At 44.8% G+C, this 25,689-nt stretch overlaps 2 long non-coding RNA genes and 1 pseudogene across 3 annotated transcripts; all 3 read left to right on the top strand.

Moving 5' to 3' along the window:
* Window positions 1–6,519: 6,519 nt before the first annotated feature.
* LOC310890419 (zinc finger CCCH domain-containing protein 11A-like) lies at window positions 6,520–12,386 on the top strand (annotated as a pseudogene). Its single transcript has 11 exons — window positions 6,520–6,680; window positions 6,906–7,025; window positions 7,808–7,931; window positions 8,376–8,579; window positions 9,106–9,225; window positions 9,734–9,814; window positions 10,231–10,341; window positions 11,080–11,142; window positions 11,401–11,523; window positions 11,707–11,772; window positions 12,286–12,386. The product of its transcript is annotated as a zinc finger CCCH domain-containing protein 11A-like (transcript).
* A 206-nt stretch (window positions 12,387–12,592) lies between these two features.
* Window positions 12,593–15,271, top strand: LOC310890415. The gene is made up of 4 exons (XR_014577249.1): window positions 12,593–12,672; window positions 13,788–13,957; window positions 14,374–14,435; window positions 15,213–15,271. It is a non-coding gene; the product is annotated as an uncharacterized lncRNA (long non-coding RNA).
* A 1,927-nt stretch (window positions 15,272–17,198) lies between these two features.
* Window positions 17,199–25,494, top strand: LOC310890418. Its single transcript, XR_014577252.1, has 2 exons — window positions 17,199–18,690; window positions 23,718–25,494. It is a non-coding gene; the product is annotated as an uncharacterized lncRNA (long non-coding RNA).
* Window positions 25,495–25,689: the final 195 nt, after the last annotated feature.

Below are 25,689 nucleotides of genomic sequence, written 5' to 3'. Positions count from 1 at the left end.
TTTCAGGAGGTGAGGAAGGAGGCTGTCCCAGTGAATAGTTCAGGTGTTGCAGGGTATTTGTGATGCAGTGCTTGTAAAATTTACCTGCCCGCATCTCCTGTTACAGGCAGCCCCCCGTGGGCCCTGTGAGATGGGGAGCTGCTGCCCGGGGTTAGGCCCAAGGTGCCCTGTCAGGCCCAGGGCCGCCCTTCCCCTTCCCCTCGCCCTGCCCTTCCCTCCCGCTCCTCAGCCCTTGCTCAGGCCTTTTGGGCCGTCTGGCCGTCCGTCTGTCCATCCATCCGGCCGTCTGGCCGTCCATCTGGCCCTGTGTCCCTCCATCCCACCGCCCTGCCCCGTCCCTGCCGTCTCCCTAGGGAAGCAAAGAGTCCCTGGGCTGCCTTCAGGGGGGAGGTTCTGCTCAGGAAATTAAAGCTTCCCCCTTAACGGGCGCCTTGCGAGTTATTTTGAGTTCCAACCTTCTGCCTTCCTTTCGTAGCAGTGCCTCTGAGGGGTGCGCTGTAAGGTAGCCGTCATCTGGCGCGCTGCTCCTGCGTTTCCCAAAGGAACTGCCTTCGGGATCTGACTAACTCTGGATGCACGCGGTTGTCACCTTAATTTCTCCGTTAGTTTGCTGAAAACAACCCGCTTGGGTGACCTTTGTGTTTGTTTCTTCAAACTTGGATCGAGGAGGTCTCTGTTTCCTTATGTTGATGTTCACGACGAAAGTGCAGAAGGGATGCTTACTGTTGCCCGGGTCAGTCCTGTTGCCAGGATGGGAATGTTTAGCCTACCGGCCCTCTGGTGCTGTTAGGCTGCACTCGGAGTGTGAGCTCTGGGCCTTATTTGGAAAAGACTGCGTTATTTGAGTGTACAAACCCGAGATATTCTGCGGATAGGTGATTCTCAAACCACGTCAGAACCACCGCTGTGACGTGTGCTGGAGTCGGACGCGCGTTTGACTGATCAGGCGGAGCAGGTGAATTGAATTTGTTGCTGGATGGCGAGGTGTTCTGGGGGAAGAGCTAGTCTAAGGAAAACTTCCTCTTACTGCCCCTTCCCATCTCAAATGGCCACTGTCTGGGGAAATTGCTTCTTTATGACATTAACTACAACGTTACAGTGAGGATGAGGAATCATCATTACTCCCATAGTTATTTGCTGCCAGGCCGCAGCGTTGATTTCAGAGATTTAAAAAAAAAAACAACAGGAAAAAGAAAGGAAGTATGTATTCTTTCACATACTCTCTTTTCCCTGAGAGTAAATGTTGTAGCTTCAGCAGTACCCTTCCTCTGGAAACGATTCCCAGTGCCTGCTCAGACACTGGGGAGTAAAATGACAGAACAATGGAGGAGAGCCACCCGATATAAAGAAAGGAAAAAAGGGGTTATGGATGAAGGGAAAGCAACTACATAAAAAATTGGTGCTATCTAAAAATTGGTTAACGGTTTGGGACCTGCAGGTGCTGCCTACACGTGCGTGTGTTGCAGTCGTGCCTGTTGCCACTGCGCAAAATGGAGAGAGCTTCTTTGTCGAATGCAGCATGTTAAAGAATGCGCCATTGCCTGGAAGAAATGCACGGCCTTCCCTCGTGTGGGACTTCTTCCCCATTGATCTGTGGTTTACCTGAAGGTTTACCATAACCTACATAAGTTTCAAAAGCAAGCAAGCAACCAACCAAAAAACAACACCAACATTAAAGAGTGGCAAGGCAGATGCTCATCTGGGGACTCTGACTCATCGGTGACATCACCAAGCAAAGCATTGTGAGCGCTTCGGGTCGGGGCTGCTGTGGCGAGCCTCGCAGCCGGGAGGGAGAGCGGGTACGGTTCGCCTCTGGCGGGTCTGTGTCAGCCCTCTGCCCTGGTGGCTTCGTTAGCAGTGAGAGTTTGACTGCTGTGTTCCCAGCTTTCGCTTCTGCACTGACCGTGTGGCAGAGCCCGCAAGCTGCTTCCTCAGCTGGAAGAGGAAGAGGAGTGACCTCAACTGTGCCGAGGTAAAGCAGAACCGTTGAAAAGATTTGTCAAAGATGCGGCTGGTACCAGCGCAGCCGCTGCAGCTGCAGCAGGTCCTGGAGCATTGGAGAAGATAGAGAGGGGTTTCTTCGTGAAAAGAATGCTGTGAAAGTGTTTTCACGCCAGAAATTAGGAGAAGCGCCTCTGTTGTTTGGATATCCTCTATTGACCTGGCACACGGGCATTACAGCATACCTGGCACACTCTTTGTATTGTTTGTAAAAGAAAAAAAAAAAAAAGTGTTTTAGGGCAGGCCAAAAACCTGCCTTGGCACTTCCACATCGCAGCAGTGCTTGCAGGCCGTGCATCCTGGATGCCAGGCAAGGATCTAAATCCGATGGTGCTGTTGGTAACGTGAAGTTCAGGAAGCACTTCTGGGTTTTTCTGCTCTTCCATGTGAATTTTTGCCCTGTGAAGGTGGTGTACTGAGCTCTTTTCTTACCAACAAATAGGTTTAAAAGCAGTTACAGCAAGGATGAGCTGTGCTAGCAGGAGGCTCTTCTGTGCTTTGACCATGGGAAGATGAATGGTTTACCTATGCACCGTTAAATATAATTTGACACCTAGCACACAACACTTGCAGCCTGTGGGGTGCTTTAACAAGCAGGTAAATCAGCGGAGACTGTTTTGCAGCAAGGCTGATGCTGGGTGATTAAAAAGCCGGGTCACAACAAGGATTTATGCTGTTCTTTCTTGCTTGTCATCCGACTGTCCGCTTACACTGTTCTTAAAATAAAAAACCACCAAAACGGGGTAAGCATCTTTAATACCTTTATTATAAATGGAAGGCACAAAACAGGCCAGCAACAGAGACTGTCCAAGAGAAAGACTTTGTGCTTTATAAACAAACAAGAAATTACCCTTAGGTAGGTGTGATAATCCTTCCCTAATGCATTTTTTGGAGTGCAAAAATATTTTGTTCCCTTCTTGCTCTTCTCTCCAGGACAAAGGCGGAATAGCCAACTGGAAAGTTAGACCAGGGAGGTCAGTTTGTTCCATACTGAGAAAGACAAGCCTGTAAAACAAACTAGGCAGGTTTTCTTTGGACTAGTTATCTTCCTTCAGCAAAGGCAAAGTTTATGACACTTGTTGGCATGTATTTCCAGACCCCCAGCTACCGTGACTGTAGTGCATCTGTAATTCTTTTGTACAAAAAGAGTTCAAAATCTCGTAACGCAAAAACTTTACTAGCACCCTGGAGAAAAAAGAAATCTAAAAATCTTGCCAACTTCTATTACAGACCTGCTGAGTGCACCAGAGTTACTCATTTTTATTCAGGCTTTCAGGGGCTAGTTCAGTTGGTTTCTGTTCAGCACTTGGATCGCCATATTGGCAGATGTCAGTTTAAAAAAAAAAAAAAAGCTTTGGAGATCTTTTTTAAAATGAGACTGCTTTTTATGGCATTTAGGGCTGTGAGGTATCCTTGGTTTTTGCTTTCTTCCCATTCCTTAGACCAGATCCATTCATATCCTGAACAGTGTTCTGGGTCTGTTCAGGAAAATGGAAGGCAACAAGCAAAATGATGAGCTCCTTGGGCATTCAAAAGAGCTCAGTCTGGGAAAGATTTCAAGTCCAACTTCCATGCTAAGGAGCACCAGTAATTTTTAGAAGTAGATGCAGAGGAATCTGCATGGCACTAAGTGTGTTTCTGAAGGTGCTAAAGGTCAGAAGTGACGATTCCTCTCAATACTAAAGAAGAGAAGGGAACCTTGCACTTAACTACTGTTTTTATTCCCTTTGTCAAGCAGTCAAAACCAACAACTAATACGGGAACCCAACTTTTCCCCTCTTTACTTTAGATTTGGGAAAATTCCCTGCCAAAATAATACTTCCTGGAAAATTCACTAGTGTTTGTGTGAGTAAAAGGTTCCAACCTTTTATTATTAATTTGTAAGAACTATTTCATCCGCTTTTGTCTAGAAGAGTCAGAAATAATTTGCACAGAAATGTGCAGCATTTTAATGAAAGGCTTCAGAATCACTCTAATTTGAACTTTATCTGGTCTGGTTGCAGGTTTTATGACATTTAGTGTCTTAAAAAAAAAATCAAAATATCTGACTTCACATCAGAAAAAAAAAACCTGCTTGTGGCTAAATAAAATCTGTTGCAGCTCTGGTCATTGAAAAATCATTGGCTGTTAAATTGGACCTAAGTCATCTTTTCTAACCTTTCATGATCTTGCAGCAATGGATGATGATGGATATATGGATTAGGGAACAGCACGTGATGGCAAACCTGTGGTATTTGCTACAGCGCAGAAAGAAAACAAATTGCTTCCAAAAAATCAAACTAATTCAAAATTCTTGGTATCATGCAGCCATGCCACTGGCAAAGTGAGCATTGCCCTGCCTCTCAAAGCTTGCTGTATCCTTGATCTGCTGTCTTCCTGCTGTTAATTGATTGCAACTCTACGTGTCTGATCAGGGCTACGAGTTGTTCTCGATATGGATACCATACGACATATACTGTGCACGCTTGTGTGTATAGATATGTTTATCCTGTATGCATGTACATATTTGATCTGGATAGGCTGGAGCGATGGGCTGAGGTCAACTGTATGAAGATCAACAAGGCCAAGTGCCGGGTCCTGCACCTGGGGCGCAACAACCCCAAGCAGAGCTACAGGCTGGGAGATGAGTGGCTGGAAAGCTGCCTGGCCGAGAAGGACCTGGGAGTGTTGGTTGACAGTCGGCTGAATATGAGCCAGCAGTGTGCCCAGGTGGCCAAGAAGGCCAACAGCATCCTGGCCTGTATAAGAAGCAGTGTGGCCAGCAGGTCTAGGGAAGTGATTGTCCCCCTGTACTCGGCTCTGGTGAGGCCGCACCTTGAGTACTGTGTTCAGTTTTGGGCCCCTCGCTACAGGAAGGACATGGACGTGCTCGAGCGAGTCCAGAGAAGGGCGACCAAGCTGGTGAGGGGTCTGGAGAACAAGTCTTACGAGGAGCGGCTGAGGGAGCTGGGCTTGTTCAGCCTGGAGAAGAGGAGGCTCAGGGGCGACCTTATCGCTCTCTACAGTTACCTTAAAGGAGGCTGTAAAGAGGTGGGGGTTGGTCTGTTCTCCTACGTGCCTGGTGACAGGACGAGGGGGAATGGGCGAAAGTTGCGACAGGGGAGTTTTAGGTTGGATGTTAGGAAGTACTTCTTTACCGAAAGGGTTATTAAGCATTGGAACGGGCTGCCCAGGGAGGTGGTGGAGTCACCATCCCTGGAGGTCTTTAAAAGACGTTTAGATGTAGAGCTTAGCGATATGGTTTAGTGGAGTACTTAGTGTTAGGTCGGAGGTTGGACTCGATGATCTTGAGGTCTCTTCCAACCTAGAAATCTGTGATACTGTGTGATACATATGTATGCATATTTGTGTGCTGGCCCCCAGATCACTCATGGTATAAAGCATTGGCCTCGAAGGCATACTCATCAAAATATTTGGTAGATCCTCCATTTTTTTCTAGTTCCCTCAAAATGAGAGAGTTTTTACGCGCTCTCTGTGTCAAAAAGGCAAAACTTCTGATTTCCACTGTCGCTCTCGCTAACTTTCTATCACTCACTCCTCGTGTGTGTGTCTAAACACATATGTGTGTATGCGTATGCACATTTGTGTATTTCTGTGCACTGGTGTGTTTTTTGCTGTACAGGTAATAAAGACGGGGAAAGGTTTTAGTGTTTTCTTAATAGGTGAAGAAATCTTGAAGACCAGAGATTGGAACATACTGAATTTTGAATTAAAAAAAAAAAAAAAAAAAGTCAAATTTTCTGGCTGTGGAAGATGGAGCCTCATTTTTGCAGCCACTTTGAATCACGAGTTCATCTCTAAATGCACTGGGTTTTTTTGTTTTTGTTTTGTTTTGTGGTTTTTTTTTTTTTTGGTTTTTATTTTTTGAAGAGCTAACTAACCCTGGCTGTCTCCAGTCTGAGAGAGTGTTCAGATGGACTTGCTTCCTCCATTAGTTATAAGCTGTTTAAAAGCACATCCTATGTTTGAATTGTGGATGAGAGGCTCCCTTGGCAAAGTGAGGAGGCAAATTCTTCCTACCCCTTTATCATTAATTCACGGATTCAGTGTTGGTTCGGCCTCCAGGAGAGGTTAACTGGAAGTCTTTGAAGATCGATAACTTTGCTGAGGTTGTCCAGGTAGGTGAACTCGAAGACCCACAGTGACTGGAACGTGCTATTTAATGCGTCATACTGCGTTCTGTAGAAGTTACTCGTAGCCATAGTTGATCATTGCCTTGCATGTATGATCAGGTGGTTTTTGAAGAAGTGACTCCCTTTTCAGGCTTCCGGATGTGCTCCAAGGCATATTATTGAGGACGTGGAAGAGAACACTTGCTGACAAAGCTCCTGGCAGCTTTACAGAACTTTAGTTTAATATTGTGTTAGTTCCCGTAACAGCTGATTTCAAGGCATTGCTCTCCTCAAGAGACTAATTTGATGAACAGAAGAAAGCTGGAAAAATGCTTGTTACTCATTATTTTTCACTTGTTGGTACTTTGTTTAGGGTTACTTTTAAAAAGAAGATTTCACTGATCACAAGCCAGTGGAAGACTTTCAGCCCAAGCAAGGGTGAAGACAGCTCTCTCCAAGAGCAGAGGAAGTCCCTGTGGAGAGAACCCGAGCTTGTTATCAGAACTTGTCGGCATGTCTAAACAAGGAGACGATTGCTACTTCTATTTCTATTCTACCTGTACCAAGGTATGGCTGGGTTTCTTTTGCTTTGCTTTGCTTTGTTTTTTTGTTGTTTTTTTTTTTTTTCATTTTTTTTCAGGAAGGGGTAGAGTAGGAGGAGGAGGCACACTGGTCTTTGGTTAACGTGATAACCAGATAGATTCTGAATTCAATCGTAGCAACCTGAGGCAGTAGCATGGACGTTTTTGAGGCTGTACTATATTTTCCTTGTTGGTTTCCTTTTGGTTACAGGGAGACAACTGTTCCTTCCGCCACTGTGAAGCTGCTCTGGGGAACGAGACAGTCTGCACGCTGTGGCAGGAGGGTCGTTGTTTCAGGAATGTCTGCCGATTCAGACACATGGAAATCGATGTGAGTGCCTAAAGATGTGTTCTCAAAATAAATCAACAAAAGCATTTTTCAGTGCTGTAGGTGTGCTGATTGTGCTTTTGCAGGACAGAGTCCTTTGCTTTGGAATTACACTGGTTTCTGTTAGCAGGGGAGGGGGTGGGAGGAAGGAGAGGGAAATAAAATCAATGCCTTAGGTATGTCTTAGCAAGATTTTCTTTTATTAGACGCCGACAGTATTTTCTCAACAGATGCAGAATAACCGCTAACTAGACTGCTAAAAGCTGCTGGAGCAGGGGGGTAATAAACAGGCTGTACTAGCCTCCTGAGAGCAGGCTTGATAATGATCTATCAGGTCTCTTGTGTCCCGGAGTCCTTCAGATAATGCTGTTCTAGCTGCCTGGGCTAGGAAGCAGTGGGGAAAGTTAAAGGTGCAGAAGAACGAAGTCTCCGAGAAGTAGTTCTGGATAGAGTTAACGTAGGCAATTTAAGATGTTCTTTTTCCCTCTGAATAATCCTAGTATAATCCTAGGTGTATTAGTTTAACCCACCCTAAACTGATGTCTGAGAGTGCCTGTCTTCTCAAACTGAATGATGACAAGGCTAAACGTGCATAGTGGTTACAGCTTCTGCAAACTTTGTGAATATGCCCGGAAATACTATACTTCCGTGATAAACTGACCTTTGGAATGATGTTTCAGCACTGTATTGTGACAGCCCTATCGCTGTCGTGACCTGGAACTGTGCATCTCTTTGCAAACCTTAGGTGCATGTTATCACGAGCTTGTCTTTCTTTCTGTCTTCAGAAAAAGCGCGCTGAGATTCCCTGCTACTGGCAGAAGCAGCCAGTAGGCTGTCAGAAAGCCAACTGTGCTTTTCATCACGCAAAGGGACGTTACATCGATGGCGTCTTCTTACCACCAAGCAAGAGTGAGTTTAGGTCCTTTTTCTTTAAGTATTGAAGAATTAATTTTGCATATTACTTAGTGGGTGCCAATAGTGTAGGAGACATCAGGTAACCGTTCATTTGTGAGTGCAGGAAAAGGTCTGCAGTCCTAGGTGGTCAGCTAAACCGAGTGTACTGCTGCTGTACTGCTGGTATTTGTTTTCTGCTTTCATGCTCAGCTTCTCTCTGCTTTGTGTGATATTTGCCTTGCAGTTTGCTTTCTGTTGTTTCGTCTTCTGCTGGGTGGCAGGGAGATGTGTTGTTGTTTGAAGGCAAGTCATTGTTCACGGTGTAAACAGTGGCGGGATGGGCAAAAGGAGATGCTGCATTCATTGCCTGTGCAGGTTATCTGCCTTAGCTACCATCTTCGTGCATTGTGGTCAAAGTTTTAAACTGCCATATTACTGATGATCCTCCTCTTCCTCTAGCTACACTGCCAAGTCCGCCTGAGTCCGCGGACGATGATTTGAAAGTGGCTCAGATGTCACTGCAGCAAAACAAACTTTCTGTCCAGTCCAATCCCTCTCCATAGCTAAGGCGGGTGATGAAAGTGGAAAACTCGGAAAATGTCCCAAGCCCTACACACCCTCCAGTTGTAATCAATGCTGCAGATGATGATGAAGATGATGATGGTGAGCATGGTTTGGTTCCTGGAAGGAATTTGTGCTGTAAATGATTGTGTAAGTCTTTGGTTCTTGGAAGGAATTTGTGCTGTAAATGAATGTATAAATCACAGATGACCTGAGGTCTGACTAGCGATAGGGCAGGCAGTCCGCTCAGGTCACTGGTGGCTTTGTCTGGCAGTCAGCGGACAGAACCTGAAATGTTGGAGGAAAGCTTAGAACCACTCTTGGCTTTAGCTGGTCTGTTGTGTAAAGCTCTATGTGAAACTAGGAAGGAAATTCCTTTTTTTTTGTCTGAAGAGTAATATGTTGTGTAGTAGTTAAAGCTGCAGAGAGAATCTAGAGTCCTAGATGTTTTGTCCTAGGGTAGTCTACTTACGAGTTCATCAGGTCAGTGTAGCTGTATTAAAAAAAAAAAAAAAACAAAAAAAAACCAACTTTTTTATAGGAACCATGGACTGAAGTGTCATTGCATGAGCTACATAATCACGAACAATCTGGCCTATGCATAACTGAATAGATTTTTCCCCTTCAGACCAGCTTTCTGCGGAAGGAGAAGAAACTAAAACTCCCGTCCAGCAACCAGCTGAGGAAGGCCAAAATGGATTACGGATGATTTCCACTCGGAAAGCCAGTGCTACTACTGCTAAACAAGGTATTCCAGCACCTGTAGTAGGATAAATCGGCAGGGTAACTTGACAATTAACTCAAAAGCAATGTGGCGTAAAAACACAACAGAATGTAGGGGTGCTGAATGGACTCGGTTATTTCCATGATCTCATTTCTCCCTGATACCATCATGTGCCCATTGGGTCAGAAAGTTGAACTGCTTTTCTTTCCTTTTGGAGAACAAAACAGGGTCACAGCATGGAGTTTAAATGGCTGCACGTGCAGCCTGGCAACCACTGTTGAAAGCCATATCTAACGATAGAGGGATCTAATATCACGTAAATGGATTAAAATTAAAACTACAGTTTTTACCCTGAAGGGTGAAAGGAGGGGCAAAATGCCATTGATTCTATGGTTGTTTCACTTGTGAGGAGTGTTGACAGGCTTTATTCTAAATACTTCTGAAAGTTCCTGAGCACTAAGAAGCCTGAGGATCTGTGATCCTCAGTGAGTGCCTCTAAGCCTTAGTCTCATTAACTGTTTTCTGTTTTCAGAGGACGGTCTGAATTTTGGAATAAAAACACTTGAAGAAATCAAATTGCAGAAAATGAAGGAAAAAACTAAGAGACACGGTGGTGAGTTAATATTCCCTGCTTCCTTACCCGGTTCACCTTCATCCTGTGTGATGATTTTTCTTTCAAAAAAAACCTCTTCCAGTAATACCGGGTAGCTGGCTATGCTTTGGTGAATCCAACTATTTTGCCAAAGAAGTGAAATTTGATTGGCTTCAGAATGGCAGGTGATGGTGGCTGGGAGCTGCTTGAGGGATAGACTTCCATGCTTAGCTGGGGGCATCGAGCAACCTGATTCTCAGCCAGCTGGTATTCTAGATGGGAATTCCAAGGGCAACCAGAGGCAAACTAGTCACCTCTCTTATTTGCATGCTCTGGTCACTGTATGTTTGACAGTAATGAATAATTAAAGTTTTTTGTTCTTCGTGATAGTTTTTTCTGTTTGGTAAACTTCCTTATGTTTTGCTTGCTCTGAGCAGAAGGTCCTTCAAGATCTTCTCTTCCTCCCGTCGATTCTATGATTTTTCCTGCTCCGGAAAAGGAAAATGTCCGGACAGTGGTGAGAACTGTGACACTGTCTACAGAGGAAGGTAATAATTCATGCTTTTGTTTTGATTTCATTACTCCTAAACTGGAAGGTTAAGCAAGAAGGAAGGCAATTCACCCCTGTTAGCCTCCTGGTGCTGCCGCCTTCTGTTCAAAACATGCTTTTATGCTGAAAGTCCCTGGTTGTACTGGAAAGCTTTGGTGCTCAGGTTAAGTGCAGTAGCAGGAGAAAGAAAAAAATGTGTCAGTATGCAAATAGGGGGATAACTGAAAAACAGGAGAGTAACGAGAAGAAAGAGCTCTAGAGGACAGTGCTATGTAAGAAGCAATTTCTGAAGCTTTAAAGAGGCTGACAGTGGCACGTGTGGACAGTAGTGCGATAGGAGTCTGTGTATAAATTATATTGTTTAGAGTTGTGCAAATTCCTTTGAAAGGGAAAGAAGTGAAGAAGTACTTCTACCCATAGACATTCACCTTAGAAAGGAATATTTCTCAGCATTTGTACCTAATAATATTCTGCTTGCTTATGCAGCTCTGTTCTGCACAAAGTATAGCTGTCAAGCAGACTCAGATTCATTCTCGACTACATTCAGCTGGAATTTGAGGCAAACACTGAGACTATGGATACTTTTTCTAAGTTAATTATAGTTGAAATATGAGTTTGTGTGGTTTAGCTGTCAAAACAGTGCCTTGCTGGGTTTTTTTTGGACATGGGCTAACAGTATACTATTTCTATTGGCTACTGGTTTCTATGAAATAGAAAAATTTTACTTTTGTTTTAGGGGAGGAACCTGTGGTTCGACTAGATCTTGCTGAGAAACAAGGAAAACGGAAAGCCTCCGTGGGTAAGAACTTTTTATGAGCTGTTATTTAGGTGCCGCCTTCTCTATATGACTGCATTGAAGAGTATTTTTGACGTATGAGAGGAAAATGCGTTGCAGTGGAGATCTGTGTTGACTGCAGAAATGGCAAAAAAACCATTTAGCAGCTGAAAGGCAATTTTATGAAAATATGCTTGAAAAATAGAAGCTTGTGGTTGACTGTTCTCAAATCTTCCTGCAAAGAAATGTTCTTAAAATATTCCTTGTTTTCTCTGTCTGAAGCTGATGTAAGCGCCCTTCCGGTGAAGCGCAGCCTTGCTGAAAGGCTGGGGAAGAAGGTGGAGGTTCCGGGAAATGCTGACAAAGCACCAAAGAGAGGTACAGCTACTAAACAGGCATCTGGATGTGATTCACGGGTTTTGTAGTTAGGCTTTCTGTTTGTCCTTTTCCTGCGATGTTTCTTTTTGCATGTTGGCTGAGGTCTTAATCACCGGGATTCAAAGTTACCTTTCCTGCCTTGTTTTTGAATGTGAACACAAAGTTGACGTTTATGCAGCCTCCCTAATTTGGTCTTTTTCTGTTTTGCAGTTCAAGTTCCCAAGTCTGTGAAGGAGAGGCTAGGATTACCTTCTCAACGGACTAGTACTGCGAAAGGTAACAACTGGCTATTAAATATACTTTCTCCTTCTTCCTTTCCGTGAACTTAGACCGTTTTCATACAGCCCTAAAAAGGAATTCAAATGAAAACAAAGAACTGATTCCTCTTGCTCGAGTGCTGAAGCTCTTCTGACAGCCACTATCAGAAATCTGGCTCTAGGTGTGTGTTTATTTTCCGCTTGTGCCTTGTCAAGGTTTTAAGCTGCTTCTGTGAACCATCATATACAATTAGAATAGAGCCACTGCCGGGAGCAGGAATTTGAAATGCAGTCTGAAAAAGTAATCAAGTAAACTAGCATTTCTGTGTAGCAACTCTCTCTGGATAGGGCTGGTCTTCAAAATACAACAAGTGGCTCAGAGGAGGAGGAGAATGTTAGGCTATTGTCCTAAGATGCGTTATTGGGAACGCTCAGGCTTAGTTTTCCTTAGTACTGTGACAAATTTTGGAGACTTAAACTATTGTTGGACTCTCTTTAAATGTTGGCGCTTCTCATTTCTTGATGATGACAGGGAAGGCTGCTAAGCCAAAGGGAGAGGTCCATGTGAAAACACTGGAGGAAATCCGTCGTGAGAGAGCTCTTCAGAGACGAGAATGTCAAGCCAAAGCCCAGGCTGAATGGCATGGTAAAACCAAAGATCCCAGCGCAGGGGCAAAAATTGAGGGTGAGCCCAAGAAGCAGAGCGTGCTCACTCTTTCCGGGCCCAGCAAAGTGCAGTCGAAGGAGCCGGCAGGTAAAGCCAAGCCAGAAGGAGAAGTGCGTGTTAAAACCCTGGAAGAAATAAAGCGCGAGAAAGCTCTGCGGATGCAGCAGAGTGGAGAAAATGTGCCAGCTCCCCCAGCACAACCTGGACCTGCCCCAGCCGGGCAGAAATCGTTATGGAACACAAAGCTATCAGGTAATAAGATGCTTTAATACCTGCCCCGGTGAGGTGCTTCCCATATTGAGCAAGTTCCGTTTGCTCAGGATCTGCTTTGCTTTTTCCTTCAATGCAGAGGATAAAAGAGTTTAAGGCTGCAAAGTTCAAAGGCAAAGAAGGGCCAGAACATGCAACCATGTCTGTTTTCGTTAATTACGTGATGGTATTCTGTATTTCCCACTAGAAAATTAACACATTGAGGGGCTTTTTAGTCTAATTTTGGTATTCTGTTTTTTTCTGCCATCTGTTTATGGTATGAAGTCCTCCCTGCGTTGAGTTCAAGTTCACCTTCCTCTTTGGCATGTGTTGCTTAACTTGACACGTGTATGTGTTTGTAAAGCATGCTTCAGCGTCTTAATGTGGGGGGCCAGTTTCTGTCAAAAATGACAGAGGATCAAAGGCCTCGTTGTTAAGATTATATCAACTTTGTAAAATGAGATTGTGTGAGGGAGATAAGGAGGGCTTAAAGGCTGCATGCACTGCACATTGTAGCCTTTCTCTCTGTCTCATGGGACACGAGGAAATAAACACACAAAGAAAACAAGTACCCAGCTTTCTTTCGTTTCTTCTCCTGCCAGCCAGATGTTAGGTCAGGAATGGGAGACTAGAATATGACTCTACAAATTTGGATTTTGTAGAACAACTTAATAGATTTTGTGGGACATCACTGCAGGGGAGAGGAAGCTGGTACAACAGTTGCATACACTCTCTTGTCTTACTATACCTGCTGCTTTTCCTTTCCTAGAGGGAGCAAGACTTTAAATACAAAAGCTGTCAACATTTGTGAATCTTACTAGACTTCATACAACGTCTTAGAGTATTGCTTGCACTTGGGATCGCTCTGTGTCTGAGTTTCCCTCGTCCTGGATTATGATTTACTGTAGCTATTCAGTTCCTTTGTTCCTTTGTATGGATTGTTGGTAGACGGAGTTTACTATGTGGAAGATATTGCTGAGAATCCAGGCAATGGCAGTGTAATTCTGCTGGCCAAATACAGTTAACTGTGTAGACGGGCCGTGGAAATGAGGAAGAGAACGTGGATTTTTCATGAGGCAGAGCAAGACTGTATCAGTTCTCTCTTCCTTTTACTCTAGCCAACTTTAACATGTTTGCGAAGCCTTGGGATGGGAAAGTCGCTTCCCCCAAGAAGAAGGCACTGAAACATAAGGCACCTGGCAGTTTTCCCTCTGCTGTAGCAGCTGTGAAGCCACGGACTGCCTCTGACGCTGACACAATGGGACCTCCAGCCAAAAAAGCAGCTATGGTAAGGACAGGGGCTAATGCAGAAATGGATCCCTTGTAAAATTTACACCCTCCTCTAGGAGAAAAGATGGAAAACTCAAAAGTTCTACAGGCTTTCTGTTTCCTTTTAAATCCAGTAGCTGCCTACAGAATTCTTGTAGTACCCTTCCATATTTATTAGATTAATGGCACTATTTACTTAGTCCTCTGTGATTCTGTGATTTCTCTGGTGTGGAGGATTTTGTCCATTAATGCTGTGTTCTTAAAAGACACAAGATCATTAGTAACCTCCAAGTGAATATTAACTTTCTTCAGGAGCACCTTGGTTTTGTATTTTGGCTAAGGCTCCGCAATGCCAGAGGAGAAGCAGCATGGAGGAAAAAGCTAGTAAGGAATCTTTTACCCATGAGTCCTAAATGCTGTTTTGCTGCTTTCTAGGCTGTTCCAGCCACGCTGGAGCACGTCCCAGCCACCAGACTTGAAGAAAATCCCCAAAACAGGTGATGACCACAACTTGTTCTTTTTCTCAATCGGTGTATATCCCCAGTGAAACATAAGTTCTGTCACACGTGGGGAAAAAAGGAGGGTTCTGAGATAATTAAAGCCCAAATCCATCAGAGGAATAAGTCACGTGAAATGACTTTCTAGCAGCTAGCAGGAATGCTTAATTAGACTTACTTTCTTTAAATGCTGCAAGTCGGTACAGCTTTCCAGTGACTTCTTGCTCTGTCTGAATACCTAAATGAGGATGAGGTGAAGTTCTCCTACTTCCTCGTGAGGTGATAAATGATGAGTAGTGTCCTCTGCCTTTTGGTCCTCAAGAATGCCACCCGAACAAACATACAAGGTGACAAGAGTGCAGGGAGAGCAGAGGGAAGTGATGGCTGCAGATCAGCTTCCTGTAGTGGGGAGCAAACTCTGCTGAGTGTGCCGTGGGAAAAATGACTAACTTAGCAAACAGATATTTGCAGATGGAGACTTCTTAACATTTTAACAGGAAAATTAAGCAAGGTGGCAAAGTGCCTCTTGCTACAACAATTGAACCATCTTTGCTAGACTCCAGGTGCTCTGGCTTCACAGAGAAACCCCCAAACTGAAAAATGTACCTGCTAATATATTGGGCTCTAAATGTCGCCCTGGGTTAATTGAATAACAATCCCTGGGTAAGATTGAAGTGCAGGAGGGGTTGGCTACGGTTTTAAGAGCCGGTTTGCAGAAAAGGGATTTCCCGTTAAGAAATGGCATATACTGATTGTTCTCTTCCTTGCTCTGCCAAGACCTGAAGCACATCTTGGAAGCCAGGCAGAATCTGTGGAGCCAATGGAGTTCTCAAGCTCGACTTCAGCTTCTTCCCAGCTAGAAGACGCAAGGACACGCCGGCTGAGTTCCACAGGCAACGCGCCCGTATCTGTAGACGAGGATTTAGAGACGCTACTTTGGGAACTCTCAGACGGCATACTGGAAGCCGAGCTCGACTTGGACCCAGGGAAGGATGAGGATGACCTCCTCCTTGAGCTTTCCAAGATGATTGATGATTGAACTGCATAGTCCTATGGTATATTAAAAAAAAAAAAAAAAAACAAAAAAAAAACAACTCTTCTTCTTGTTGGATACCCCGAGGTGATCCTTTTTCTAACTGAGGCTTTGCAATGAGACTTAAAGCACAGTTGGAACTGGTAGAAATTGGCAGGATCTGCACTCAGTTGTCCTAAGTTTTCCTGCTGGTCAGAGTTAAGGTCTTGTGCATGGTTCCGTAACTATAGGTGGCTACCTTTGATATCAAGAGGACAAAGCACTTGTTTCTTTTGGCACAGAAAGATGTCCATCGGCACGCTGTGGTGGCTGTGAATTGACGTAGTGATGGAGCGATGCTCTGAAGGCTTAAACGGAAAGCTTCTTCCTTCCGCCCCCCTTGGCACAGCTCGATGTTGGGCACATTGTGAAGCCTGGGTGTTCTGATTTCTCGGACAGTTGATACCCAAATCCCGGAGTTACTATGTCAACTCTTGACTTTTATTTGTGTATGCCATTGTTTTGACTGTAATCTTTTCAGATGATGAAGCTGTAGGGGCGGGAGGGAGCAAAACAATTATTCTAGCGTTGTGGACCAAACATGCTGCCAGGAGTGGTGGTGGTGGGGTCAGCCCACCCGGCCTTACTTTCAATTATCAGGGATGATAAAATGGTGTGAAAAGCAGCAGCTCTGCGATACGGCTACGCTACCCCCACTCCCTTCTCTTGTGCTGTACCAAAGTTCCCCCAAGCTTTGGTTGGTGCTTTTTGCTGGTGACAGTAGGACTCCAGGGCGAGTAGTCGGGACTCTCCTGCAGTAACTGGGTCAATTAAGGGTTGGTTTAAGTGCCTCCTGGTTTTTAAAATTGCTCCCCTGAGCTGCTGGCTCTGCTGCCTGCTACAGCAAATGTTCGGGTGCCATCAGCGTCGCACTTGGGCGTGGGCACTGACCCTGCGGAGGAGAGCTGAGACTCGCGTGTATTGTGTACCCTGCCGCCAGTGATCGTTTTCCCCTAGCAGATCTATTTTGAATCATTTCCCTAAATTTTAGAGGAACTTTAGGCTCTTTGTGCTATGATTTGTGAAGCTGTAGGGGCCCTCAGGCATTTGCTGCTGGCAGAGGAAAACCGCTTGTCGAATTTGTTGTAAATACTTTCTGTTTGGACAACAACGCCTGTGTGTGTGTGTGTGCGCGTGCGTGTGTGTGCGCGTGCGTGCTTTGACGACCCCCTGCGACGCCCCAGCTCCGCGAGGGAAGCTTTGAAGCGGCTCTGGGAAAACCTCTGCGGAAGAAACCGCTGCTAGTGACTTGCGGAAAAGGGACTCCACAATCAGTGAGATTGTAAAGTAGGTATGTTTATTCAGCGCTGGGCAGCACGGGAGGTCGTGGGCATGAAGATTGATGACTCTTCCTCGTCACCGCTAGTTGACCTCTTGTCTTTGCACAGACTCAGTTGCTCCTTGGCTCTTGTCCACCTGCAGGACCAGTTTCTCCCAGTTTCTTAAGATAGGCTCGCTCTCTTATTAGGAGACTGACCTTGGTAAGGGGCCCAAGGCTTCTTGCTTTAGTTAATTGGCACAATGCACCATAGTTAGCAAAGACGCTAAGTAGCATCCTAGTTTAACGCTGTCAGCGCTCTATCTCTACTTGATAAGATTCTCCTAACTCCCTCTCTCACTGGAGCCCACGCAGCCCTCCGTCCTGCCGAAGGACTTCACGGGGACTTCTGCCGGCTCCGGGTGCCCGCACACAGACAGAAATGTCTTTGAGAGAAAACAATCAGGAGGAGGAGAGCTCAGAGACTGCGGCCGGCTTCGGCCACCTTCCCCTCGCTTTCCCTCTCCGTGTTCAAACCGAGCACTGTTCTGCCGTCAACCTTCGCTGCCTCTGCCCGCGGCGCTGGGCTTTCGCGTGTGCCATTGCTCCTCTACATATTTTATCCTTCCTTTTGTAAGGAATGGTCCAGCAATTCGTGTCACTAAGGGATTTGAAGGGTTAACATCGAGGCCCGGGTCTAGGTGATAAGAGAACAAAGGGGTTTTTAGGGAAAAGTGCTGACTACTGCAGGGGATGTTGCTAGAGTTTCTGAAATCCGGCGCAGAGGCTCCCAAACGAGGAGGAAGGGGGAGATGAAGGACAATTGAAGGACAAAAGCCTGGGAGGAAGACAACCAGCATTCAGCCCGAGCAAGCCCCGAGAGACCACCAGAGACTGGTACGCAGGCGCCCCTGGGAGGGGTTTCGGATTCCGGAAACCAATTCTAATAACCCTGCCTCTTCTCGAAGTAGTAATGAATATGTATTAGCCTGGGAGCATCAAAACCAGCCGCCTTACGTAACAGGTGTGCGTCCTGGGGGAGCAGAGACTCCCGGTGATTAGGGAAGCTGAGGCGATTCCAGATAAGAAAGGGTTAAGAATGAAACTATTAAAGGAGAACAGAACATTAGGTGTAGGGCAGGAAACAGATGTACGGACAATGTATCTCGAAATAGGACATATATGGGCAATATATCTCGAACAAGACATTGGAATCCAAGATAAGAAAATAATGAGCAGAAGATTCGAAGAAAAAACAGTCCTTGCGGTTAGGAAGAAAGCTAAATCAGCAGAATCCTGACCAAGGGTGAAAAGTACACTGTGAGGAAGACTTATGGCCTTCCTCTCTGAGACCACCGACCACAGCTCGACGACCCCTGCCCAAGACCACTGAGAGGATCTGCGCAGGCGCAGGACACAAAAAACTGATTAGCATGAGAAGCGAGAGTAGGCGGGGTTAGATAATGAATATGTATAGGCGTTAATAAAATATTAATCACTGTGATGTATAAATTTGGGACGGCTTTTCACTTCGGGATGCACGATAGGCGGAAAGATCCCCCGTGCATCCGGCGCCGTCAATAAAGAATAAATCACTTAAAGAAATTGGATTTATGATCTTTGAATCAATCTGGCGACCCAGATGGGACTTCTTCTCTGTCGGACCGCAGGACCCGCTGGGAACAGGACTCCCTAGGGTACCCCCGGGATTTCCCGGAGGGACTCCTCGACTCAACGGATCACTGCGGAGGCAGACACGGACCCCATCATTGTAAGTGATTATATTCTTTATTTTGGTTTATTTGGTTGACCGGTCAATTGGGGTCGTCTGTAAGTCGGAAAGTAAAAGTTTTCTGCAGGACGGCATTTGGTTTTTTGGAAAGCACTCAGTTGCTGTTGGGAAACAAATAACCTTTGCATGCGAGGTTAGTGTTACGTTGTGTTTAAATGTGGAACTTGACCTTGGCTATTGTCTTTGGGATTTTGATTGTACACTTTATAACGTTACTAGGATCTTGGTGTTATTGTGGAAAGCTGCCGGCTTGTATTGTGTAACAAGAAACATTCTGAACTGTAACATGGGGGGGCAGCAGAGTAGTGGGATTCCAAAGAAAAGCCCGTTGGGATGTATCTTGAGTCATTGGAAAAATATAGGGGGATCCCCCGGTGGAACTGAAAATAAGAAAACGTTGATAAAATATTGTAATCAATGGTGGCCACTTTATAAGTTGGATTGTGAGGGAAATGGCCACTGAATGGAACCTTAAATTATAATACTTTACTACAGTTAATGTTGTTTCTAAGGAGAGAGGGAAAGTGGGATGAGGTGTCATACGCAGATATGTTTTTCACTTTGAGAAACCACCCGGAATGGCAGAAGGAGTGTGGAATTAACTTAGCCCCACAGGATCCTTTGATCCTGGCAATAGAAAAGGATATGAAGAAGGAAGGGGCAGGAAAAATGAAAAGATGTTGTTCGGCGTGCAGTATCGGGCAGAGATGTTTGAAATTGAATGAGTCAGAGGAGAGAATGGAGGATTATGTCCTCCCGCCCCAGATAATAGAACAAGGCGTGGGGGCGAGACCAGGAAACGGCAGAATAGATAAGAAAAATGAGAGTTGGGGGAATGGAGACTTTACCCCGATCACGGCTCAAACCCGAAGTAAGGTCGGGCCCGTTATTCAAGCCCCGTTACGACAGGCTATGGGGGCTAACGGACCAGCTCGGATAAAAGTACCTTTCACAACTGCCGAGTTAGATTCACGGAAGGAAGCTGTGAAAGGATACCGGGATGATCCAGAATCAGTGGCCCGGAGGTTTGAGCTGATTGGAAAGAATTTAGATCCCGATTGGAAAGATATAGAGATAATGCTGGCAGCATTATCGGAAACTGGAAAAGCAACTGGTAATTAAGAATGCACAAACTCAAGTACAGACCCAGGTAACGTCAGTTTTACCTGGAACTGTGGAGGTATATGTGCCCAGAGTGGACCCAAACTGGGACTATAATGATGAGGGTGATTATAGGTTATTAAAAAGATATCAGGAATGGATTAGGATCGCCTTGGAAAGTGCGATACCAAAGTCTGTAAACTGGTCTAGGTTATATACCATAAAACAGGGGCAAACTGAGACCCCGTCAGAATTTCTCGATCGGCTAAGGACAGCAATGCAAAAATTTACAACGATAGACCCCTCTTCTGAGGAAGGTAAAGTCCAGCTAGTATCATTGTTCTTGGGTCAGTCTGCGGACGATATAAGGCGGAAGCTTCAGAAAATGAAAGAGCCGGATGTGAGAGATTTAGAAAGGCTGGTGGAAGAGGCATGGAGGGTATTTAGGAATCGAGAAGGGAATGAGAAACAAAGGCTGGGTAGGGCTATTGCTGCGGCAACTGTTGCGGCCTTACAGAGGCAAGAAGAACCTTTTCGGGGAAAAGGAAGAGGGAATGGGATAAGGGGAAGGTCAGTAAAGCCTCCCCTGAGACCGAATCAGTGTGCATATTGTAGGGAAGTGGGTCATTGGAAAAGGGAATGTCGGAAACAATGGGAGAAGAACAGGTTGATGGTAGCTAGTGTATCTCCCGACCAATGAAGTGGACCGGGGGATTCTACCCTAGCAGATCCGCTGGTTAAAATTAAGCTAGGGAAATCAGGACAGGAAGTGGAGTTTTTAATTGACACAGGAGCGACTTATTCTGTGTTAAACCAGAAATTGATACCAGAGGATGAGGATTTTGTGACGGTGATAGGAGCTACAGGCCAGCACGAGAAAGCCTTTTTCCTAAGGCCTTTAAAATATAAGTTAGGGAAACAGATGGGAATACATAGGTTTTTATATTTACCAGGATCCCCGAAGTCTTTGCTGGGGCGAGATTTACTAGAACAATTAGAAGCGGAAATTGTCTTTGAAAAAGGGAAGGTGGGGTTAAAGGTGAGAGAAGAAAAGCTGATAACCGTGCTAAGCTTAACGCTGATACAAGCAGACCCCATCGGTAAAGTACCTTCGGAGATTTTAGACCAAGTTTACCCAGGAGTCTGGGCTACTGACATCCCTGGGCGAGCCAAAAATGCAGCCCCGATAGTGGTGAGATTAAAGCCAGGGGAAAGGCCAGTTAAGATTAAGCAATATCCCCTAAGATTAGAAGACAGGAAAGGAATTAAGGGGATAGTGGATAAGTTTTTAAAACATGGACTGCTGGTTGAGTGTGAATCTGAAATATAATACTCCTATACTACCAATTAAGAAGCCAGATGGGAAGAACTATAGATTAGTGCAGGATTTAAGAGCTATAAATAAGATCACTGAAGATATACACCCTGTGGTAGCCAACCCGTACACATTACTGACTAAATTAAAAGATAATTTAGTTTGGTTTACCGTACTGGATTTAAAAGATGCCTTCTTCTGCCTGACTTTAGCCCCAGAAAGTCAGAAGCTTTTTGCTTTTGAATGGGAAAATCCAGACTCAGGACGAAAGGCTCAATTGACCTGGACCGTATTGCCGCAGGGATTCAAAAACAGCCCCACGATTTTTGGGAATCAACTAGCAAAAGAGCTTGAGGTTTGGGAGGCCCCAAACACCGAAGGAGTTCTGCTGCAATACGTTGATGACCTTTTGATAGCCACTGAGAATAGGAGCAGCTGCATGCAATGGACGATAAGTCTCCTTAATTTTCTGGGTTTGAATGGGTATCGAGTCTCTCAACAGAAGGCTCAGCTGATTCAGTCACGTGTAACTTACTTGGGGTTTGAGATTTCAGGGGGACAAAGGGAGTTAGGAACAGAACGGAAAGAAACTATCTGCCGTACCCCAGAACCACAGACCATTAAGGAATTACAAACTTTTCTAGGGATGACAGGTTGGTGCCGTCTATGGATTAATAATTATGGACTAATTGTAAAACCCCTATATGACCTCATCAAGAATAACCAATCGAAATTGGTCTGGACGGGGGAAGCACGGGCTGCCTTTAAGAAGCTTAAATTGGAGTTAATGCGAGCACCAGCTTTGGGTCTACCGGACTTGTCTAAACCCTTTTGGTTGTACTCCTATGAGAGACAAGGGATGGCTCTGGGGGTGCTGGCACAGAAGCTGGGCCCCTACAGGAGAGCTGTGGCCTACTTCTCTAAACAACTGGATGAAGTAAGTAAAGGTTGGCCGGGTTGCCTTCGAGCGGTGGCCGCTGTCATCATGAATATACAGGAGGCTCGGAAGTTCACTATGGGACAGAAGATAACCGTGCTGGTATCACACACTGTCTCGGCAGTCTTGGAGCAGAAAGGGGCACACTGGTTATCCCCTCAAAGATTTTTAAAATACCAAGCAATACTGGTGGAGCAAGATGACGTAGAAATTGTGGTTACTAACATTGTGAACCCAGCTTCTTTCCTTAGTAACGCTCCTGACGAGCCAGTGGTCCACGATTGTATCGAAACTATGGAAACTGTGTATTCTAGCCGACCAGATCTCAAGGAGGAGCCCTTGGAAGACGCGGACGAATCATGGTATACTGATGGAAGCAGCTTTGTGAAACAAGGACAACGCAAAGCAGGGTATGCGGTGACGACCACTCAACAGGTAATTGAGTCGAAACCATTACCCCTTGGGACGTCTGCTCAGAAAGCAGAAATAATTGCCCTTACGCGGGCATTGGAACTAGCAGCAGGAAAGAAAGTAAATATCTGGACAGACTCTAAGTATGCATTTGGTGTGGTGCATGCACATGGGGCTATCTGGAAGGAACGAGGATTATTAACGGCCCAAGGAAAACAAATAAAATATGCTGAGGAGATTTTGAAGTTGTTGGAAGCGGTAAAGCACCCAGAGAAGGTGGCTGTTATACATTGCCGGGGACACCAAAAAGGAACCGCTGACTTCGAGGTAGGGAACCGATTGGCTGACCAAGAAGCAAAAAGGGTGGCCGGATTGGCTGAGGCAGAAGCGCTCACTTTAATACCAGACGGTAAAATACAAACTTTAGGTGAAGGACAGGAACCTAGGTACACACGGGAAGATCAAAAGTTAATTGGGGACCTGGGAGGAAAAGCAAGGAGTGATGGATGGGTATACCTGAAAGATAATAGGGTTGTACTACCCTCTAATTTAATATGGCCTATGGTCATGGCAGAACATAATAAGACTCATTGGGGAGCAGACACCTTATATAAAAATCTGAGTCGAGTCTTGGTGGGAAGAAATCTGTATACTACGGTAAAACAAGTAACCCAGCAATGCAGTATTTGTTTGCATCATAACCCTAATACAGAAAATAGGGTAAAGTTCGGAATAATCAGTAAAGGAAACTATCCAGGACAACAATGGCAGATAGATTTTTCAGAACTGCCAAGAAAAGGGGGGTATCGATACTTGTTGGTTTTGACAGATACTTTTTCCGGGTGGCCGGAGGCTTTTCCCTGTCGAACCAACAAGGCAAGAGAAGTGGTTAAGGTTTTACTGAATGAGATAATACCGCGTTTCGGAATTCCGGCAGCAATGTCCTCAGATAGAGGCTCTCATTTTTGTGCGCAAATAGTTCAAGAAGTAAGTAAGGTCTTAGGGGTAGACTGGCAACTCCATACCCCTTACAGACCACAGGCAAGCGGACAAGTGGAAAAGATGAATCATCTAATCAAACAACAAATAGCCAAAATAGGGCAAGAGACTAATTTATCATGGCCTCAGTCTCTCCCTTTGGCTTTACTTAGAATTAGAGTAAAACCACGGACAAAGGAAAATCTAAGCCCTTTTGAAATATTATACGGAAGACCCTATCAGTTTTTGTTCAGCGGGGAGGACCTGACGCAACTGGGGTCGGGATACTTGTATAATTATTTAATAGGACTCCAAAAACAGTTGGATCAAATATCTAAAGTTGTCTCAGGAACCAGGGCTAGAGGGCTGGACCAACCAATCCACCCCTTTAAACCTGGGGATTATGTGTATGTAAAAGCATTTGCAGGTCGCCCTTTGGAAGAAAAGTGGACGGGACCATACCAGGTGCTGCTGACAACACATACCGCCATCAAGATTAAGGAGCAAACGGCCTGGATCCATTATTCGAGAGTGAAGAAAGCTCCAAAAGCCCCCTGGAAAGTAACGCTGGGTGACGGTGAACTGAAACTAAAGTTCAGTCAAGCGAAATGAAGACACTATGGTCAGGAGTATTTAGTAATGTAGTTAGCAGAAATTTAGTTAACAGAATTGTTTTATTTCTGTGGCTTATAGTTGTAATTGTGATTCAAGAATTGGAAGGTGCTTCTATGATGATAGAGAATGGTGGGTGGCCTTGGTCTGAAGCCGTAACCACAGAGGATAAGAGCATTAATGGAAAGTTAGCTGTTGTGGTTATTTGGCGAACAAATGGTGATCATTTACATGCATTATCAGAATGGCGAAATTTAGGGGAAGGGTGGATACACCAAAGAACTGTAGGGGACGAAATTGAAATAGGGTGCCGTATGATTAATGGAACAGCCCACGAGAAAGCAACGGGGATTTTAGTAAAACCGACTTCCAAAAGTGGCCAACAAGAAGGTTGTATCCGCCCAGGTAAATTAGATTGTTGGTATAATTTTATATTAACACAGACTGTAGCAGTTAACTGTTTTTGGACTAATAATGGTCAAAAGCTCGAGATCAAGGAAGGCGAGAGCCTCATGATAAATTTTACAATATATGCTATACTTCCTACAACAGTGAGACCCCCTATTGCACTTCCTTCCCCTACAACCTATGCCCAAGCCCCAGTCAAGCTGGAACCCAAAATTTATGAAACAGGCCCATATGTAGTAAGGAACACAGGCCAACAACAATTGTTATTTAATCCAGAATGGTCTCTCAAGCGTGTTGAATTGCTAATACAAATTAACATCTCAGCAGTTCAACCAGCCTGTTCTCCTTTCCTAAAGACATCATTAGAAGGCTGGACAATATGGTCACAAAAGCAAGTACACCTCAGGGGCAGAACACAAAGAGACTTAACTGGAATGCTAGGAACAGGATTAGGAGTTTTAAATGGAATTGATTCAGAAATACTAATGAATAAGCTAGCCACAGCAACAAGCGATTTGACAAAACTAAAACAGCCCCTGCAATCATCCTTACTGGCATTGGGAACTAGCCAATGGCAAGTTTCAAAGGTGTTACCAATATGGGAAAAGGCTGAAGACCAGGACCACAGACTAATAATAGATGCACTTAGTATGGCGCAAGATAATGTATCTTTAGCTCTTAGTTGTATACAGGTACAGTTATGGATGCAGGCAACGGCTGCCTTGATCATTAGGGAAGGAAGTGAAGGCATTTTTCCGGCTGAAGTCCGAAAGATTGTTTGGGACAATGCCAATGATTTTGAAAAGAAGTTCCAATCTTGGTGGACTCTGGTAAATTTTACCTATGATCCCATTATTAACATGGCTACTGCCTTTGTGCTTACTATACGTAATGCTACAGTTTATGTTATCCACCCCATTGTTGCACTAGGGTTAAATCATGAGGAAACAGTGCTCTATCCTTCGGAGCATAGAACCTGGGCCCGGATGAAGAACGGGAAATGGCAGTCTGTGAATCTAGAATCATGTGTTACCCGGGAACAACAAGGATTTATTTGTGAGAGCAACACAATTGATGCTCAGGATGTCTGTCTTGACACTGAGCAAGGTGTTTGCCACTTTGAAATTCATCCAAATACTAGTCAAAAGACTGTGCTTGTATATATTGGTCAAGGCTGTGTGTGTTTAAGGACTGCTTGTGCTTTTGTAGAAGTAGATGAGGAAAACATAACTCTACCTAGCAAAAATCACTCTAACTTTTGTATTTGTAACTTTGTTAGAATCATCGGGTGTGATTTTTTATATTCAGCACCAGTGGTATCCCACCAGTTGATCAAGTCCAACAACACAATGTATCACAAGTTATTACCC

The sequence above is a fragment of the Anser anser genome (genome assembly GCF_964211835.1).
Source record: "Anser anser genome assembly, contig: HAP1_SCAFFOLD_98, whole genome shotgun sequence".
NCBI classification, from domain to species: Eukaryota; Metazoa; Chordata; class Aves; order Anseriformes; family Anatidae; genus Anser; species Anser anser.
The sequence above is the reverse complement of the archived record's forward strand: the minus strand, read 5'-3'. Positions and strand labels throughout refer to the sequence as shown.